The following is a 7,500-nucleotide window of genomic DNA, read 5'->3' on the forward strand; positions in this document are numbered from 1 at the left end:
ACAGACCCCTCTGAATATGGCCATGGCAGTTTTCTCCTCAACAAAATGTAGCCTAATTTTGGAGCATTATTTAGCCACCTTCCCAAAAAGCTACCATCACATGTTTGGGACCACATGGATTCCTTAGATGGTCTAGTTCCATATGATACCACTCTCTGTTTTTCTAGCTTTAAAGCAGAGCCCGCTACGAGCTCTGAAAGACAGTAAAGTCAGCCTAAAATATTCTGGGATTATGAGAAAACATTGGGGGCTGGAGCCCCAGAAGCCACTGCCTCTGCTTCCCCCCCCCCGTCCTATCCCAGGACTCCCACCATGCCGGCCAGGTGCAGCGTAGCGTGCAGTCTTAATGGACAGCATGTGTCCGATGGTGGACCCCTGTGCCTCGCCATCCTTCTGCTCTAAATCATCCGTCCGTAAAACACAAAACTGCTCTTTAAGGCAACATGGCTTTAACAGCATCCTGAGAGAGAGAGAGAGAGAGAGAGACAGAGAGAGAGAGAGAGAGAGAGAGAGAGAGAGAGAGGGAGACAAAGAGAGACAGAATTAAACAGAAAGACAGGTAGACATAGGGCGCCTTGTTACAGCTATAAAAACATATTCTGTGGAGATATATCTTGTTTCAGCAAGAATAATATCTGGTTTCCTGTCTTAACTATTTAAAGAAGTGTGATCTTGTAAGATTATTGTGAGAAAGCTGACGGCTACAGTGCCGCATTTTGGTTTAAACTTGGTGGTAGTTTGATTTACTTTACAATGCCAAACAGGAAGAGGGCAGTGTCTCTCCAGCACTAACTGAGCTACGCCTCAGAATAATTCTGATAATGGTTGAAAGTGGAGGCATTGAAAGGCTGATCGTAAAATCCCCTTCCGTAATGGTTATTGTCTCTAGCAGAAAGCATTGATCCAAGGGATGATGTGGAGCACAGTATCTTTGCAAGATGACAGTAGCTACAGCTAAGCTGCTCTTTTGGGAGCCATAACTGTCCGTCCACACCGCCGCCGACTTGAGCTGTAAAGAAGCTCTGGCCGCCCGGTCGAGGACGCTGGTCAGAAAGTCCGGGGAAGCTGTTTGAGGCTTTGGCCGCTCTGACGTAGCAGCATTCTATGTTCATCATGGAAAAAGATCAAGCAGCCACTGCACGGCCAATACACTGACACTAGAAACCTTTTATAAATTATAGGGCTGCAGCTAACGATTATTTTAATAATCGATTAATCTGTCGATTATTTTTTCGATTAATCGATGAATCAGATAAAAAAAACAAAAAACAAAAAAGCATTAATTTACATCAACTCAATACATACTTACATACATACTTGTTGTTTTCGTTAATAGTTGTGTAAAGGTAAGTAACCCAAAGAGCAGATACAGACAACACACACACACACACACACACACACACACACACACACACACACACACACACACACACACGTTCACTTGAAGCGTATTCATTAAATTAGTACCATCATTGTAGTAGTGTGAGTTAAGTTCATTTGTTCACCACATTTAAACACAGCTTAAGATGACCAAGTGCTATAAAAGAACTTTAAAATGAAATTAAAAAGTACATCACACACAAATATATTTGTCAACAATAACTGATATGGGACAAAGCTCATAATATATACATGATGAAAATTAATGGGCCAAAAAAGGCGAGTGAATAAAAACGTGTCTTTAGTCCTGCTTTACTCCTGTTATTAACGAGCTAACGCTAGCTTTACTCCTGTTATTAACGAGCTAACGCTAGCTTTACTCCTGTTATTAACGAGCTAACGCTAGCTTTACTACTGTTATTAACGAGCTAACGCTAGCTTTACTCCTGTTATTAACGAGCTAACGCTAGCTTTACTCCTGTTATTAACGAGCTAACGCTAGCTTTACTCCTGTTATTAACGAGCTAACGCTAGCTTTACTCCTGTTATTAACGAGCTAACGCTAGCTTTACTACTGTTATTAACGAGCTAACGCTAGCTTTACTCCTGTTATTAACGAGCTAACGCTAGCTTTACTCCTGTTATTAACGAGCTAACGCTAGCTTTACTCCTGTTATTAACGAGCTAACGCTAGCTTTACTACTGTTATTAACGAGCTAACGCTAGCTTTACTACTGTTATTAACGAGCTAACGCTAGCTTTACTCCTGTTATTAACGAGCTAACGCTAGCTTTACTCCTGTTATTAACGAGCTAACCCTAGCTTGTCATGCTAGTCAGCTGGATAAGGAGTAAACACCAGCACCAGAAGAGGGACGTTACGTTCCTCACTTCAGAACGGAACAACAGTAGCATTGTGTAGTGACTTTACCCTGCTGTTGAACTCCCGTCCTCCTCATCAAGGACTCCACCATGTTTACATTTTAGGTGCTGAATCATCACCATGGTGACCGTGCCATGCCGTGTCGCTTTTGCTTATCTTGCAATGAACATGTTTTCGATTTATTTAGTGTGAAATGTTCCCACACCTTGGATGACTTAGGTCAGACTGATTTCTCTGCCTCCGCCGTGTGTTTCAGAACAACGTTAAGGGTCTCTCCGTCTCTCTCCGTATTTCCTCTACCCCCGCTCTGCTCTTTTTTCTTTTCTTTCGCTCCGCGCCGCACGGCACTCAACTCAATTGCTTTTATCTCCGCGACTGAGTGGCGTGTCGCGCGACACAACGAATCGATAATGAAATTCATTGCCAACTTTTTTAATAATCGAATTTTATCGATTTTATCGATTCATTGTTTCAGCCCTAATAAGTTACATATATAATGACAGAATGTGTATTGGTTGTTGGTCGCAGCGGTGTCTGTTAGCAGTTAGCTTGCTCGTTAGCCGCTGAACCGCAGCAGCGTGCAGGCAGAGCGAGCAGCCGCCAGCTGTTGATCCGTGCAGGACTTCACCGTGAGCGGACTGTTTAGAGACCATGTGACCGAGCTTCACCTGAGCCCCTTTAGCTTGTTAGCATGTTTCCGGATATACAGTAGAGTACTGATCGGGCCGCATTTTTCTGTCCGAGCCCGGCCCGCGTCCGACAGGCATTAAGATATTTATGTCCCAGTTAAAATCTCAGAGCAGGGGGAATGAGAGGGGGGAACACCAGAGCAGCGGGAATGAGAGGGGGATATGCCAGAGCAGGGGGGAATGAGAGGGCGAAACGCCAAAGCAGGGGGAATGAGAGAGGGAAACGTCAGAGCAGGGGGAATGAGAGGGGGAAACACAGCAAAAGATACTCTTTCTTTTAAAATCAAAAGGTAGCAATGTTAATGCAACCTAAGAACTAATACCCTCAAATACCTCTCTGCTGTACAAGTACACAGCACTATATTTAGATACAGGTTCATCATCACAAGCCTTCCTTTATATAAAGTATTAATACCGTTCATCAAGTATGGCTAACCTTGTGAAGCTGTCCGTCCCTGTTTGTCAAAAAAAGGTAGGATGATTTGGATTTGTGTAATGATGGCATGTTTTTTTAAATCCAGGTTACAGGATGGATGGAGGCTTTTATTTTAAGAGCTCAGTGTGGTAGCTGCCTCACACGCCGTCGGCTGTTGCTGTTCCCTGGACTCGTTCCCACAATCCTCGCCGTCTGTCAGCGCTGTGTCTTCAGTCGTCTTGATGTCGCCGGTGTTGTAAACTCTTGCTGCCTCGTGGCGTCACGACGGCAACGGTGTGTCAGTCCAGTTGTTGAAACTCACAGGTATACAGACCTGAAATATTCATCAGAGTTGAAACATTGCACACATTTGCGTGTTGGAGGGCAGGGCGAGAAGTGGAGGAAGTGTTAGAGAGGGAGGAGTGAGAAATGAAGAACGACAGCTGAATTTTTGGGAGGTAAAGTTATAACGGAGGGACAGGAGAAGGAGAGTCTAAGGGCCCTATTTTATCTGAGGTCACGGCGTGAAGCGCCTGGTGCAGGTGTGTTTAGGGCGTGTCCTAATCCACTTCTTCTAGTTTGACGGTGGAAAAAAGTGTCCATGTGCCGGGTGCATGGTTCTAAAGGGTTGTACTTAGTGTCTTCATTAATCAGAGGTGTGTTGTGGGCGTAACATGCAATCAACCAATCAGAGATCATCTCCCATTCCCTTTAAAAGCCAGGTGCGTTTGGACCTTGGAGCATTGCTGTTATGATGGAGGATTTACACCGTAATATTTTTATTTGTAATCTTCTGCATGTGTGTGTGTGTGTGTGCTACTGTGTATCCCTGTGTGTGTGTGTGTGTGTGTGTGTGTGTCCCTGTGTGTGTAACAAGCAGTGTGCACATGCTGTGTACGAGCCTAGGAGCATTTTACTAATGCTCTGTTAAAATAACAATGAAATGCTGCTTTATTGACTTTAGACCAGGTTTTTGTTGGTCAATGGTGCGATCACTTCCTGCTGCCTCAAGATAGCAATACTCCCAGAATGCACCTGAACACACCTCCCTGTAAGACCAGCACGCCCAGAATACACCTGAACACACCTCCCTGTAAGACCAGCACGCCCATGGGCCACAGAGGGGCGCAGGTGCATTTGCTATTTAAACAACGCGGGCGCTTGATGGGAAATTAGCAACTGTGTCTGTCTTAAACTAGACAAAAAGACAATTGGGTCGGGCTTTGCGCTGCGCCGGGTGCAAGATAGGGCCCATAATATAGCAATATGTATGAATGGATAATGGTAACAGTCTGCAGGCGTAGCAGTGATAGGGCTCACTGAGTCTGTGAGCTGTGAGCTGTGGTTTTAAAGGCAAGAGGGGGAAACACAAAGTGACATTTCTATCGGCTCCATGTATATCAGGTAAAACTGGATTGTCATCTGAGAAAAGGGCAGAATCTCATCCTGCAGTGCCGTTGGGAATGTGAAGACTGTCCCCCCGCCCAAAAACAACATACACATCCCCTCCCTTCCTGAACTCCCCAATCCTGTCATCACCACATATGCCATAAGCCTCAGCCATCAACCTAGGTACACTTCCTAAGACAAAAATTAAGACGAGATCAAATAATAACCATACTATTTAAGACAATACAATAAAACCTGAGCTGGGGTTAGATGGAAACACACAGGGACATTTCAATTGGCATGCATATAGATATCAAATAAAATGAGAAAAGGGCAATCCCATTCTGCAGTATGAGGGAGTCCCCGCTGAATACGGCGCCCTCTCAAGATAAATCTACTATACGCTTCTATGGTTTCTTTAATAATCTCCGTCCATATTATCACAACGGGGCTCTATCTTGCACCCAGCGCAGCGCAAAGCCCGACAAGTGTCTTTGCTACTTTAAGACAGACGCATTAAATAGCAAATGCACCCGCGCCCATCTGTGGCCCATGGGCGTGCTGGTCTTACAGCAAGGTGTGTTCAGGTGCATTCTGGGCGTACTGGTCTTACAGGGAGGTGTGTTCAGGTACATTCTGGGCGTGCTGGTCTTACAGGGAGGTGTGTTCAGGTGCATTCTGGGCGTGCTGGTCTTACAGCGAGGTGTGTTCAGGTGCATTCTGGGCGTGCTGGTCTTACAGGGAGGTGTGTTCAGGTGCATTCTGGGCGTACTGGTCTTACAGGGAGGTGTGTTCAGGTGCATTCTGGGCGTGCTGGTCTTACAGAAAGGTGTGTTCAGGTGCATCCTGGGAGTATTGCTATCTTGAGGCAGCGGGAAGTGATCGCGCCATTGACCAACAAAAACCTGGTCTAAAGTCAACATTTCTTCAGAAATCTCCTCACTATCTGCTAGCTGCCTGTCCCCTGAACACGCTGTAAAAAAACGCGGCCTCTGTAGACAGCCCAGGCTCCACAAACAGCAACAAAAACAAACTGCGCCAACCTGCACCACCAAACATAACAAACAGTCTTCTCTTCCACACTACTTCACAGAAATCCATCAGCTCATTTAGTGCAGGTCTTGTTGCACAGCATGTGGAAGGAAATCTTCTTCAAAATATCTGAACTAGTCGATTCTGTTTTATCTCAGTACCTAATGAAGAGAAGTGTCGTAGTGGCTTAATAATCTGACAGGTACTAAGTCTTTTCAAAGTGATTTGAAGGCATTTCTCGGAGAGAGATGATGACGTCTTTTAGGATAAAAGAAGACGCTCTTCAGTCGTAACAGGCGAGCCTCGTGTCTCCCCATGAAGGCTCCTAACTCGAGCTGTCTCCATGTGACCTTTCTTCTTGACAGGCCGTAGCTTCTCTTTGCTATTGATCTGCCTTTCCATCTCCATGCTAAATCAGTGCAGAGGAGGATGGGTTCCTCACTCTGTCTTCTTTTCTATCACTGGCAGCTCTGTTTTTGATGAGAGTTGAAGTGATAAAAAGCCCCCAAAAAAATTAGCAAAGGTGGCATAAAATAAGTGATTTAAAACGTTGCAAATATTGATCAAAGCATCAAAAAGAGACACACGTCTGACAAAAACGTCACGGCCAAAAAGGTAGAAAAGAGACACAAACACAAATGTCTAAAAGCGATAAAACCTTTGAACAATCTGCCTAAAGCGTTGAACTGTAGGTTTTGATGATATTTAAGAAAGGTCTGTAGGTGGGAAGGGGCTGACAGTGTGAAGGAGTGATAACGGGGGATATCAGGAAGCTGTCCCCCAATCACCAGTTCAGCAAAACAGCTGTCCAACAGCTGGCTGTTCTGTCCGACCGCCGCTCGGTCTTGTCTCGGTCTCAACCCCTCAAAGTCTTGGTCTCAACCCCTCAAAGTCTCGGTCTTGTCTTGGTCTCAACTCCTCAAAGTCTCGGTCTCAACCCCTCAAAGTCTCGGTCTTGTCTCGGTCTCAACCCCTCAAGGTCTCGGTCTCAACCCCTCAAGGTCTCGGTCTTGTCTCGTTCTCAACCCCTCAAAGTCTTGGTCTTGTCTCGGTCTCAACCCCTCAAAGTCTTGGTCTCAACCCCTCAAGGTCTCGGTCTCGTCTCGGTCTCAACCCCTCAAAGTCTCTGTCTTGTCTCGGTCTCAACCCCTCAGAGTCTCGGTCTTGTCTCAGTCTCAACCCCTCAAAGTCTCGGTCTTGTCTTGGTCTCAACTCCTCAAAGTCTCGGTCTTGTCTTGGTCTCAACCCCTCAAAGTCTCGGTCTCAACCCCTCAAGGTCTCGGTCTCAACCCCTCAAGGTCTCGGTCTCAACCTCTCAAGGTCTCGGTCTTGTCTCGTTCTCAACCCCTCAAAGTCTTGGTCTTGTCTCGGTCTCAACCCCTCAAAGTCTTGGTCTCAACCCCTCAAAGTCTTAGTCTTGTCTCGGTCTCAACCCCTCAAAGTCTCGGTCTTGTCTCGGTCTCAACCCCTCAAAGTCTCGGTCTCAAACACTCAAAGTCTTGATCTCAACCCCTCAAAGTCTTGGTCTTGTCTCAGTCTCAACCCCTCAAAGTCTCGGTCTTGTCTCAGTCTCAACCCCTCAAAGTCTCGGTCTTCACACACTCTGGGCTTGGTGATGACTTTGTCTCGGTTTAGGTGGTCTCGACTACAACACAGCAGCATTCTTCATATTTTTTAAAGCTGTATGAATGCACACAGTCTTACGAGTTGCTA

At 45.8% G+C, this 7,500-nt stretch overlaps 1 protein-coding gene across 3 annotated transcripts in view; it reads left to right on the forward strand.

Moving 5' to 3' along the window:
- Positions 1 to 7,500, forward strand: part of plppr2a (phospholipid phosphatase related 2a) — an 84,618-nt gene that overhangs the window by 25,394 nt on the left and 51,724 nt on the right. The window lies entirely within an intron of this gene.

Source organism: Sander lucioperca, chromosome 21, assembly GCF_008315115.2.
Source record: "Sander lucioperca isolate FBNREF2018 chromosome 21, SLUC_FBN_1.2, whole genome shotgun sequence".
NCBI lineage: Eukaryota > Metazoa > Chordata > Actinopteri > Perciformes > Percidae > Sander > Sander lucioperca.